Source organism: Crocodylus siamensis, chromosome 13, assembly GCF_052110815.1.
Source record: "Crocodylus siamensis isolate JL-2025a chromosome 13, ASM5211081v1, whole genome shotgun sequence".
Lineage (NCBI taxonomy): Eukaryota > Metazoa > Chordata > Crocodylia > Crocodylidae > Crocodylus > Crocodylus siamensis.
In genome coordinates, this window is record NC_143407.1 from 26,024,670 (window position 1) to 26,038,720 (window position 14,051).

The following is a 14,051-nucleotide window of genomic DNA, read 5'->3' on the forward strand; positions in this document are numbered from 1 at the left end:
AGGTCTGCTAAAAGCTTCACAGTAGAAGAAACACAAAGACATTCAAAAAACTGCAGCCCCATCATTTTGAAAACAAAGCCTGTCAAACAATATAGAGTGTGCCTGTATTTAACTGCCATAGCCCTAATTTCTAAGATGCAGGCAGACATCATAATGCATGGCTCAGCACTGACTCATCAGATCAAATTTCTTGTACCAGGCAAACGGCTTTACAAATAAAAGTGAAATTCCACCATTTTTTTTTTCTTGAGAGGATGGTACTTGGCATAAAGAAGTTTACAGCCAGCCCTTGAATTTGGAATAATCTCAAAAGGAAAGGGTTTCAAAGGCCGAGTCAGTAGTTTTACCCCAAACTACATTTAAGCACAAACACCATGGAACTGCACAGTCACTCGGTTTCTTTTGCCAGGAAGAAATGAGTCCACAAGTAACCTGGAAAATGCTCTCCCAAAACAGGCTAATCGTCCACCTTATCTGGTCGTACCCTCTCTTGTTTTCCAGGATCAGCTGCTTTCAGCGAAAGGTTTAAGATCTCAGTCATGCCCTCAGGTTTCACTACTGTCCAACAGGACAAATTTCCAACCTAATTGCAGCAGGGGGATTAGCTTAATCCTCGCTGCACTGAGAACCCTGGTGAACAGCATGACTTTTACTCTGTTTTATACATCAATAATTTAGGTAGCTCTGTACCTTAATGGCACACTGTTCCCTTCGAGTATGCTGCCTTTTGCACATACTGAAGACCTTCCTATAATGGTGGGACTCGCTGCTTTTTCCTTCCATCCTTCATTAATAACAGTGGTAGGTAGGTAGGATTCATACTCAGCGGAGAAACCCTCTCCTCTGTGCTGTAATCGGGATTGCACCTCTCGGAGGACTTTAAAACAACAATTTAGCGGTGTCGGGGGAATAGCGCATTCATAATGCAGTTGCTTCCTTATCGCTATAGACACTAACCCCGAAAACAGTTAGAGCAATCTCTTGCAAAGCATTACTCATATCACTGGTTTAAGTTATGAGCACTCAGCTCTGCTAATGCCTGTCAATCCTGCTTTGTGAGATCACTGTTATTGCCCATTCTGGGGCCCAAATTAAATGGAGACAAATACTTGTGCCAAGATATGTGATGGGCTCACAGTGTTTCCAGCAGCAACTACGGAACGGAGTTGCTGAGAATATTCTGCAAGAGCATGCCTTCTCCTCGAAACCTGTGCTTTCCCTTAGTAGAGTGCCTGTCTTTTTGACTGAGCTGTCCTCTATGTTGAGGTTCCCTGGTGACTTTGGTTCAGCTAAAGGCTCTGCATTCAAGCCGTTTCTGATGAGGTCTAAAACACATCCTTAAGGGAGAACTTGTGTGTGATCCCTTCTGAGACTCTTTTCTCCCTAGGTCTATCTGCCCTGCACGTTGCAAAGCCCCACAGGAACTACTGTTAGTGTATATCTGAGATAGTACGGACCTTGTGGACATGGCTTTGGATGTTCTTCTTGGAGAAGAGGCACGGAGGTGGCTCTAGCATCCTGTGTAGTCAGATGCAAGTGAGACCTAAAACAGAAGGACTGTTGCCAGTGCATTGGAGTGAATGTGCAGATTTGCTGTATACATGCATTTGAAAGAAAAAAAAAATCTATTTGGTCTGTGTTATTGCATAAGAGGAGGAGTTTTCTTATGATAACTCTGGAAACTTCGTGCTTCTTTTGGGGCCAGGAATATCAAGCTTTAGTCAATTTAATAGCATAACAGAGCTGTAACACTGATGATGAGAAGTAGGCTAGTCTTGTGTTGAAGGCTCTGAAGCAACTCTTCTTTCAGTTCCTGGCTTTACCACTGACTTACTTGACAAACCACTTTATCTCCATTTCCCCATCTGTAGCTGCCAACCATTTCCCCACCTTATTTCTATTTAGATTAGAAACTTTTGGGGCCTGGGACTACCTTTTACTATAAATATGTACTTCATCTTTTACAATAAGCCTGCAATTTCATTTGGGACAAGTGCTCCCATATTAAAATGACTAAGTTATGAAAAAAAAAAAAACCTAAGAAGTTTTTACTGCTTTGCAGAGCTGAAGATTTTATAACTGTAAACTTCAGCAGAACTTAGAATGGAGGAAATACTTTTTGATTTGCATTTTTTCTGAACCAAATCTTTTGTGGAAGCACTGCAGAATCAGTTGTAGAAAAAGCCACAAACGGGTTAGTAGAAATGGTGTATTTTTGCTTATAACAGCAACAGAACCTAGGGAACCTGATGTTTAGCAACTTTTAAAATCATAACAAGGTGAGGGACAACCAGAAATAGGTGTTCAATTACTAATAAACCACATCATATTATTGCCTAATATAATAGTCAAGTGGTTTCAAACTCTCAAAGTCAACTGATTAACTTAGATTTCCAGCTTTAATGTACTAAACTAGTAAGTTTTAAGCCCTTAAACTTACTGAGAAAATCAGGAATGTAGAAGACAAGCGCATATTGAAATCAAATTGCTATTTAAGAATAACTGTATATAACTGAATAGGTGAAGTTAACAGTGTTGCTATAGGTCCACCAATACTTATTATCTATTGGTATTATTTTTAGCGGTGATCATTAATACAACTTTCTCTGGGGTAAAAGAAACTCCTACATGAATACACTTAACAAAGTTTGATTATAACAGCATGCAACATCTGTATAGGCTACATTAGAAAGCCTTTCCCCCCTCTGACATGAAAAAAGTGCATTTTTTCCTGGTATGTAACATGGAAAAAAAATGCATTTTTAGGAACAGTGGGCTAGCACCCCATAAAAAAGCTTTAACCTCCATTGATATAGATAGATGTCTGGGGTGGAGCTAAGACATCCCATTTCCCATTGGCTCTGCCTGCTTTGGAGGAGATGCTACAAAAGGCAAGAGAGGACTCCCCCTCCTCCCCCCCATCTTTGTGAGGAATAAAACAGAGTAGGTTACGTGATAGTGAAGCATGACACAATAAAATAAGTCAGAAAAATATTGTGAAAATGTTTGTAATAAAAATGCTCCTACTTCAAGAAAGAAAGGGAAAAAAAAATCGCACTTGTTGACAGCTTTCTGAACAATTCACATGAATTAATGGAAATGACCTATATCAGCAACTTGTTGAATTCTCCTGAAGTTTGAAAAAAAGCACGCTGGGGCTCAAAGAAAAGACTGAGGAGGGTGAGGGGGAGTGTGTGTGCCCATGGCAGGGGTTGGGGTGCTATTTAATTGTTTTTTCTTGAAACCATTTGTAGTTAAGTAGTTCCTCCACAAACTTTTGCTCTACAATCAAACGCGTCTTGGCTTAATGCAACTACTCATTTTCTAACACCATAGGCCTACTGAGTAGAGGCTAGCTTTTTAGGTCAAAGGGAGAAGTTTTCATATCTTCTGAGTCATAAAAATGCAAAACAACAGGGATCTCACAGTTCAATTTCTTGATGTAGCCTAGGGCTCATCTGACTCTCTCAAAAGGCAGGGACTTTTCCTCTATAGCTACGTGACTGGACAATTACAAATCAGTGGAGGCAGCCACAATCTCTCTCTCGCCCCCACTCTCTTAATCCTTGCAATAAGAGCAAAACACCTGTTATAGGGTCACCTCGGTGAGAGAGGATATTTAACCCTTGTCTAGCTGCTTATAACTCTGCTTCATTTTGAAAAGTGCTGCAATTTACCCTATTCCCATGGCAGGGGAGAAGAACAAGTGCAACTAAAACATGAACAAGGAAGAAATGAAGGGTGAGAGATATCACTGTGCATACACAGACTTCTTCCTTTTAAAGCTCTACGCAGTAGTTTCCATACCCATAAAATGAGGCAGCAACTTCCTTCAAAAAACCCCCATTTACAGTTGTAATGGCTAACTCCCTAGGCAGCCATAATTTAGACCTTTAAGAGAAAATAGTAGTAATTACTCTTTTCCATTAAGGCTTCCCCACTCCTACTCCCTAACACTGCATGTATAATTCTCCAAAGCATCTAAAGGGGACCAGGATTCAGAACTGGGGAGTTAAATTTTCAAACCTGGGAGCATAAATATCATCACGGATGTTCAAAGAAACCCAGACTTCTGAGTTGCAAGTGCTTCAATAACTTTTAACAACAGGTTGTAGATACCTAGGTCACTTGGGCATGTATAAAAAGACTAAAGATTTTGAATTCCAATTAAAAAAAAAGAAGCTATTAGCACCAGAGTAGCATGGCATGTTCTAGCAACATGAACCCCATGTTCTCCTTTTCATCAGAGAAGCCTTGGTATTTAAGCATGGCTTCTCCTGTACATGCTGTGTCTTTTAAATTTTTGTTGTTGTTGTTGGGTGGGGTTTGTTTTTTTTAATAGGTACTGAGAGAAAGAAATGGGCTTTATCCACCAAATAAACTTTGGCTTGTCCTGGAATACTCTAGGTCCCTTTCTGCTTAATCTGAAGCGTTCTAGTGATGGAAAACCAGGTTGCAAAATTGCATCTGTTAATTCTTAGCCACAGACTGTGTGTATCTGGCTTAGCTATGGCTTTTCAGCCAGCCCTGATCAGAACAAAGCTGTAGCACTTATTGCCTGATTAGTTAAGACAGATGCTTTGATAAGAGAGTGGCTACAGGTGATCCTCAGTAGGTTACTTTATTTTATCTTATTTTATTACCGAGCTTGATGAAGGTGCAGCTTGATTGGGCTTGAGCTTCAGGTTAACGTCTTTTCTGAGCATTTATTTCAGCCAGGCAAGATATGCCATTACATCTAACCCACTTATTTATAATGGGTTTGGTTTGATGGTGCCTGATGGATACCTCATGCAAAGTAAGGCACATCTGTGCCCTGTAATCAAATACATATTGCAAGCTGGTTCTGTGGCTTTGCCTTGGAAATATAATAGACCAATTCCTTTTGCTGGAAGCAGTCAGACCTGTCCAGTATTTATTTTGCTATTTGATAGCTGAAGGTTTGCAAAGAGAGTGCTGCACAAGGGTACAACCCAACCAGTACTGACAGCTGGTGCCAGTTCTTTAGCTGAAGAGAATAGAAGACATGTTTTCTCTGGCAGATGGCCTTTCTTTCCTTTTCCTTGCTGCGTTTGTATAGACCAACTGATGTTAAAACCCCTGTGCATGCAGCCATGGATTTATTACAGTGCATTTACTCATGCTATTGAGGCTGGCTTCTCCTTGAAGCAATGGGAAATTCTGAATAGGAGAGGTAGGAAAAGGAGTTATTGGTTGGAGGCATTTCTACTTAAAGACAGACAAAGTTGGAAGGGGGTTGTACATGGAGCGGTTCATATTCTGCCCCATTTTATGTGAGCTGATGAGAGATGAAATGCATAAAGGAACAGTGGAAATAAGACATTCCAAAAAAATCAGGAGCTTATTATTTTCAAATGTTAAACTAGTGGGATCCTTGAGAACCCACGCCTTCCCCTGGCATCTGTTCTGTTCTGTTCGACTAGGTAGGATGCCTGTATTACTCGGCCTAACAAAGATTTCTTGTACAATCAATTACAACACCGAAATGAATTCTGTGGCCGGTGAACATGTTGAAGGTCATTTGCTTTGTCACAGTGTCAAAGGCACGTGCTGTGTACCTTGCACATTTTTGCAGGTCTAACAGAAAGCCACGCTCCAAGTCGTGGTGCAGGAGGATTGCAGGAACGTTCTGAAATAATTCATTTTGAGGGGCAGTGCACCAGGCAACTAATTAAACACCTCAGTAGCAAACACACACACATGTTATTGGTGCTGAATCAGCTTACTTTCAAGGCCTATCTTTCTTCTTTTTTTCCCCCCCCCCCCCCCCTTGGTTGATTTGCCTAATGGAAGCTGACAGTAAAACTCAACCCTGATTGTCAGATTTCACTAGAAACCTCAAGAGGAAGAGAGCAAGGCAGACATTTGAGGAATAAAAATAGCACACATAATGAGAGCCTTTATTTAGCTGAGCTGCTTTTTTAATGACTAACTTTCCCTTTCTTTCCCCCTCTGGCACAGCCCCCGCCCCAAACAACTATACCTGGCATAAGCATTGGGAGGGGGGCTTGGGTAAGTGTACTGAGGTCTCCACTCTTCCAAAGGATTATTACTGAACCACACAACAGGGACTGCTACTCAAAATTGCTGTTAGGCACTGTCTTAAAAAGCTTTCTCTCAGTGGTGCTTTTGTAACATGGTGCATGGGGATTAGCTCACTCAACTTCCATTTGCAGCAATGGGACATGCTTATTCCAGTTCTGTACCATGGACGGTGGCAAAACCTGGAGCCACCGTTTTGTAGCTTCTCTTCTCTCCTGTGCAATCGGCTTGTGGAAACAGTAGACAGCCTAAGTGAAAGGAGTAAAATGCAGAATACCTGCTTGGGCTTGGCATCTTTTCCCAGCTGCTGTGCAAGTGTCTAATAAGCTTTTGCTTATACGCTTGGAATAACATCGGTAAACAGGCACTTATGAAGCTGTCTCTTCAAAGAAACCATCTTTCCAACTGATGCAAATCTTTGGCGGGGCGGGGGCGGATCTTTTTAGATTTCAGATTTTTAGCTGAAGTTCAAGGTTTTTATTAACTCAAGTATATTCCTTGGAAAGCCTAACAAAATTAGAGTCCCATTCATTTTATATTGTATCTGCTCTGTTTGTGACTCATTAGAGCAATAGGAGTCTTAAAAAAACCCCCAAGGTACTGGAGACTATACAGGATTACTTTCAATTGCCCGTTTACTTCCAATACTTCCTACCTGTTACAGCATCATTATAGCTATCAGCAGGAGGCTAAATGAGTTGAGGATGTCTAGAAGCAATGGCACGGAGGCCTTGGACTTGTGAGGTATTTGCACATACATTTACAACACCCAGAAAAAAAAATGCAGTTCCCTCTGGGGAGGAAGACAGTAACTGCATAACAGTGCACAACCGCAATGAGCAATTATTTGGTTCAGCATATGGATAATAATTCCTGCAACTGGCACACCAATGTCACTGCTAGTTGTTCTATTATTAGATCTAGGAATAATTTTTTGTCAACACTTTGATTGTTGACAAGAAGAAATGAAAAACCTTGCTAATTTAGTGAGATTTGTAACTCTTTTCTGGATGTATCCTATCAATCACCTAGGCCATTCAAAATCAGGCTGATCTTCAGAGGCAGCTTTGCTTTTATTTCAAGTAACACTGCAGAATTTGGCTCTGCCTCCAGAGAAATAGTCTGTCTGAGTGCCATCAAAATGTGAGACGGCTACAGATAAATTCCAGTAAGTTGTATGGATGAAGAAAACACAGAGGTGAAGCACAGGGCATTTTATGTTGCCTAAGAAATACAAACTTGCTTACAGTGTGTGTCTTATATTTATCTACATGCCAAGAATACGTTATTGTTATCTTTATGGGCTCTTGTTGCTTTACAATGCTTTTATTTTGTAAATACCATCCCAGATGGGTATTTTGTCTTGGATATATAATGTCATCTTCCTCAAAATCAGAACTGGGGTCCATGTCCAGGAAAGCATACCTAATACAAACCAACAAGAGGTAGAACAAAATGCTTGTGCTGTGTTTTTGGTACCCAACTTGCATAAAACTACAGCTAGGGAAAATACTCAACTTGGTATCCATTCCTTTCATTGCTGATGAACTGTTTGCAAACAGACTTTGCACTATCACCTGGTTTTCCCCTCCTCCATCCACCTTTGTGCCCTGCCTGACTCCATCTTCCCTTAGGGTTCCCAAATCTGAAGCTATTCTGGGAGATCCCCCCCCCCCCCAAGATGACCCAGTGTCATTAATTGAATTTATTTTCTTCAAATATCGTATTAAAATCTACTGGGTTGCTTTCAGCGGTCACCGGGAGATGGATGCCAATTCTGGTAGGCTCCCGGCCAATCCAGGAGGGTTGGCAACCCTATGTCCCCTGTACTAACCCCAGCAATGACTTCCTAAGAAGGCTGCTACCCCACAAGACCCAGTACAGCTAAGGGCCCAAAAGCTTGTTTCCCATGTGTGCCAAATCTGACTGTCCTGCCTCGTCACAAGAAGGAAACAAATGGGGCTCGCAATTAACTGATTCCCATTATTCTGCACAGCTTTAATTCAGACCCTGGCTAACTGTCCTGGCCACAGGTTCACTTCTGAATACTGGAAAACACTTTTAAAGAGAAGGTCCCTCTCTTCTTTCTAGCATGAACAAGGCATACTCATCCACATCTCCTCCAGCTGGCAGTCTCCTTTTAGCCACTGCCATAGCACACCGAGGTACTCCGTTTACCCTGTTGGCCTGCTGGGCATAACTGCCAGAACAAATATCAGGCTCTCGTAATAATCTCCATCGCAGAGGAGGGAGACAGTATGGCACTAGACTGATGCGGAGCTCATTATTCAGTATAGAAAAGACGTAGGTACCCCCAAAAATCCCAACATCACAGCTGATGACTCACTCCAGTGAGGAATGGACCCAAGGACTGACTGCTAACAAATGCATGCTCCTAATTTATAGTGTAAAATTTTCAGACAGAGCTTTATACTCTAGCCAAAACTCCAGGTGGTGAGTGCACGTTGTGTTGCCGTGCCTCTTTCCCATTGCTGGTGTCTGGGTAAGAAAGTACACGTCAATAAAAGAGCACTGAGAAACTCTTGCTTACTGCGAGTGAGATAAAAGATATTACACACCGTATTGCTCAGTTTGCTGGATTCATGCCAGGCGTTGTGCTCGGGAAGACAATGGACAGGTTTGCCTCCAACTAAAACATCTTGCGTGAATGTATTCATTTTTTAATATGTGGACACATGAGTGCGCTCACACAAACACACGTGCACCAAATTTCGACAGATGGAAGAGATAAGGGTAAGACAGGCTGCTAAAGGCAGCAGAAAGCCATTGCCTTTGATTTATGGATTTGTTCCAGTCTGAGAGGCTCAGAGCTTCCTTCGATAAGGGCCATAAGTGATTAGAAAGTAATGAACTATGGAAAAGGATCAGAAGATGCTGAGATTAGATCTTCTCAACTGAACAGGAGCTGGTGATGGAACAATCTGCATGAAATGTTGCCTTAGTGTCAGCTTTTCAAAACTGTTGATTTATTTCTGTTATCTTTACATTTCCCGTCCAAAGAACAAGTTACGAGGAATTAAGTAGCTAAAGATAGGGACATTTTCACTTTATTGTTCTGTCAGCTTCTGTATGTTTTTAGTTACTCTCGAGCTAATGGAGATGACCGCAGTTTTCATGTTTGCTTTATCAGAAGCTTGTATTTAAAAGACTCTTAAAACATTTCCATATGGGGGAAAAAAATCCATGACAAGGTTCAAAGCTCCTTCTGAGTTCGCTGCAATTTAATCATGTAAAAAACCCTACACAAACTGTGAGACAGAAAACCTTTATACCTGCATTAGATGAAAGAAAAAGTACTGCAAGGCTAAGTCTTCAGAACTGTTATTCTCTGTCAAGAGTGTTAGATCTCATATGAAAGTCTAGTCCTGTTTATTTCCAAGCTGATGCTATTTAAAATTTTCTCTTCCCACTGAAACATGTTGTTCCATCAAGAGGATTTCATATCATAGGAATACTTTTTCTTACCAGTCTCAGTAGGAGAGAAATGATTGCTATTATTATTATGTAAAGATTTGAACTTTTGGGAACCCCAAACAGGATTAGAGCTGTATAGTTAGCTGCTGCGCATATGTAAAATAAAAAACAGCCCGTGAGCTAATGAGGTTTCAAACTTAAATAAGTAAGACAAGAGGAATAAAGCATTTATTATCCCTATTTTATACCTGTGGAGTCAAAATGCAATGGGAATAAAAGGCTTGTCCAGTGTCGCTCGGTAAACCTGTGTCAGAGATCTTAACTAAACCTAGTCTCAGTGACCAAGCCAACAGACTCTCCTTGCATCCTTTTCCTTCCATGTTAATTCAGGATGAAAACTATTAAGTCTAGGTAGGTGATCTGAAAGCTCCATTCATATTAATGGAAACTGGGACTCCAAATCCTGCTGGTAGGTCGGATAATCTCAGATTGAATATCTTCCGAACCTCCCGGTAATAACCTCTTAGAAATGCAACAAAAGGATGTTCACAATTCAGCACGTCACAACATGACTGGGTGTTTTTAGTGTGTTTTTCCTGGAACGTTGGGTGAGGAATAAAAAAGAACATTTGTGAATATTTCACACATCCCAAGGCAATATTCGGCGGTGCTCAAGCTCCGTAGACTTCTTTAAGTGGCAAAATTTGGAACCGGCTTTATGTCCTTTGGTCAAACGCCAACTTTATTCCATGAAAATTGGTGCCTCCCTCTACAGCGCATAATTTCTACCCATTGGAACAGTTAGATGCTTGGCTGAGCAGCTGAGAAGGTGTGAAAGCGAAATACCAAATTGGGCATTTCGGGAGATCCTCCGTAGAGAGATTCCTTGGTTCAGACAGTTGCTAGTATATTCGATTTTCAAATAACAGCACCATTTTTTTTTTCTTTTGATGGCTTCATCAAGCCAGAAGAAGAAAAATCCCTCCAAATCAATCAAATTTTGGACTTTGCAACCAGCACGGTTTTAATCTGTGCTAACTGCAAACTACGCAAAACGGTCTTTCCGAGGCACCGGTAATTCATGTCGAGAAGAACAGCGAAATGCACCAAAGTGAAAGTCTGTCTTGCCGTTCTTCCCGTAATAGCGGAGCTTCCCAAGTCCTGATGGGAAGTGTTCGATGCGTGTAGCACCTCCTACTCCGCCGTGTGGATTTGATCTTGCTCTGTGTGCCTGCAGGTTATTCACATGAGCTGGATGAAAGCACTGTGGCTTTCCTGTTTGCCATTGCAGTTTGAGATCCCCGTGAGATAACCACCTAGGTGGAGCAGTTAATTTTGTGGCTTATTCAAGCATCGCAGCAGCTAGGTATGTCTGTCCTTTCTTTAACCAGGTCCTTGTCTTCAGATTAAGCTGGGATGCCTTCCAGTAGAGGCACCTTAGCACAGGCGGGGTTAACAGCGTGGTAGGCACTTTAACACAGAACAGGAGAATTGCTGTCCCTGTTTGCATTCAGATACAGTATGTTCCTTTCATGCTGCTGTAAAACATTCATGCACTTTTATTGTGCCAGTTTTGCCTACCAGGCTCCACAGCTTCTTTCATCAAAACTCAGAAAACAAAACATCGGTCTTGATGGGTAAAACTTGCCCAAAAGCTTAGCTAAAATCCCATTAGTTTGTTATGGCTGTGGGTTGAAACTGCACATCGTAAACCAAGTGCAGGCCAGGCTTTATGAAAACTTGGAGAAAGTTGGCCCCAAAACTAACACATCTCAGTGACTTGAACCCGATTTTTCTGGGTTGTAATGAATCCACAATCGGATAAACCTGGTTTCAGGTTCAGATAGGTCTATGAAGAACTCAAGAGGAATCCAATCGCATAATTCACAGTGCACAAAAAACAAAAAGGGGAAACCCTGTGAGATGATGTCTAGACACGCTCATACCTGAATTTCAGCCTCACTATATGGGCCAGACCAAGTCTGGATCTGAATTTTATACCCTGCCAAGCAGGTGGGGATTACTTGGATTTGATGCTCTGCTTTAATTTGTTATAAAACAATGCTCTAATTGGGAAAGCGGTCCACATTTAATTCTGCTCCCAACAATGCACAGCATCCTGAAGAGTGAATTTGATTTTTGGGGCCTGTTCCTCTGAATAATACTTTGTGCACCTGTCAAGGCATAAGTACTGCCCTGGTGCCAACTTTATTCTAGGCTGATTACAACTTGTTTTTACATTCATATGCTGAGGTTTTGAGACTTCCAGAATTTTGAATTAAATGGAAAGCCTGAAGTTGATTCCTAATTTAATCTTAATTTTTTTCCTCCTATTTTCTGTGATCCATTCTTTTGTGTGTGTGTGCATGTGCGTGTGTGCGTGTGTGTGTTACCAAGGCAACTAATATAAGATGGCATTCGACTGGATGCTGGACTATCAGGACGGCAGGGGTCTTTTTGAATAGCAGGCTGTAAGTGGTGTTACAAAAGAATGTAAATGGCTGAAAATGTATGTTTTTATTTGGAAGCTGTAAAAAAAACATATACCTTAGAAGTTTAGGTCATTGGAGACAGCAAAACTATCAAGGGAAATAACAAGGAATTTGTTCAAATCATGCTTTTTTTCTGGCCTCACCCTTGCACAAAATATTCCTGGGTTTTATATCCATGTGTAGTAAGCTGCTTAATATTGATATGGTTTTGAGCTTTTTCTGTGTTTCCCATGTGAAGAGGTACATGCATTATCATGTTGCCAAGAAAGGGAGGTTTCCCAGATGATCCAACCTTTGCCTTTGGATATCTGCTCCAGTTTGGGATGCAAAAAAAGAAAAATCAGTAAAGCGCCATCTGAGTGGAAAGGTCTGATGCCAGGATCAGGAACTAGGCACTAATATTTACCCACATCAGTGTTGTAAGCCTCATGTTTGAGAGTTGGAAAATTTCTCTAACCAGCTTCAAGTCACCCAAGCAAAGGCTCAAAATTAGCTATTTGGGTGGATAAGCTGAGTTTTTGTATGTTTGCCTTGCTTTTTGGCATTTTATTTATTCCACACACACTAGGCTCAGGCTGACAACAGCTGCAACCTAGCACATTAGATGGTCCAACTACAGTCTGGGACGAGATGCAGAGGAGACCTTTCCAGCGATGCAGCGGAGACCAGGATAAACACCAAGACTCTTCAAGTGTTGAATTTCAGATTCAAAATCTGAATAATTCATTTTTAAACTTTTAAAATTTAAGCTGAAGGACATACTTTCTGTTCTGTCTGTAGACACTTGACTGTATTGTCAACACATGTCCACGTCTGAGGTGCCTACCCATTAAGGAAACAGAAATAATGAATAACAATACTTGTGGTAACTTGTCAAAACAAGCCTGCTTCACATGAGCTCTCACTTAAGTGTCAGCTGTTTATAATTATACATTTCATACTTCCAGTCCTACAAGAGGATAAACCAGCCCCCCAAAACAAGACCAGAACCCCTGAGTCCCGTTGAGTTCAGCAGGCCTCGATATTGCTCTCAGCACCACGTTAGACCGGGCCCAGGGGTTTTGTGCTGGTCTCTGTTTGCAAAATGTCCTCAAGATCTGATGAGTAGGCACTATAGGGAGGGCAAAGTCATCGTTATTTATTGATGTTTGGTTTTCCTGCAGGCTCTGAGACACAGATTAACAGCATCACAGTCCCAGACCAGACATGTTTAATCTTTTAAGGCTGACCCCATCTCAGGTCCAAGCAATATAATGCAAAGAGTCTTTGTAATTATGCAGCAGACTAACATTGACTAAACGTAGCTGCCGCCCCAACCAATAGGGCCAGGCTTTCTCCTCCCTCCTTACCCTACCAGGCTCCCTTTATAAGTCCTCTTAATTGGCTCATTAGTGTAACCTGAGGCTACCTGTCCTGCTTGGCTGATTCACTAATGAGGCTCAGCTGCCTTTTCTCAGCCCCAGACACGCTGGAGAGGGGTCTGTAAAACCTACTTATGATCATGAGGAGTTCAGAGCCATTCTCTGTGGTCCCCTGGTGACTGAGTGTGTCTGGCATTTCTGCCCCTGGTGGTCTTTACACATCCAAATGTTTTGTGCACTGACAATGGGGAATTACTCCAGGACTTAGACATGGGAAAGGGCTTCTGTTCTTTGAAGCCCGTTCCATCTCAGGAAGGCCTCACGCTAATAATGCTGTGCTGGTTCCTTCTGCAATTATACTCTGCTGTACCAGTGAGACAAAAAGTACAACCTCGGGTCCGATACAGGTATTAGTGGCAAAGTGGCAGCCTGATCCTTCCACCATCAGAAGCAGGTCCAAAATAGGCATGATGTGCCTATTAACCACTGACAAATATTAACCACTGTCAAATATCTTGAGATATTTGACAGTGGTTAATTCTCTAAGTGCCAGCCAAGATAGATGCTCAGGTCAAAAACTCACCTCCCCAAAAGGTGATCAGCAGCATATATAGCACCGGATCTTTTAAAGCAGTAGTTGATACTGGTAAAGAGATGCCTGTTAATTTAAAGTAATAATGAGCTCTCTGGGGTTGTTGTT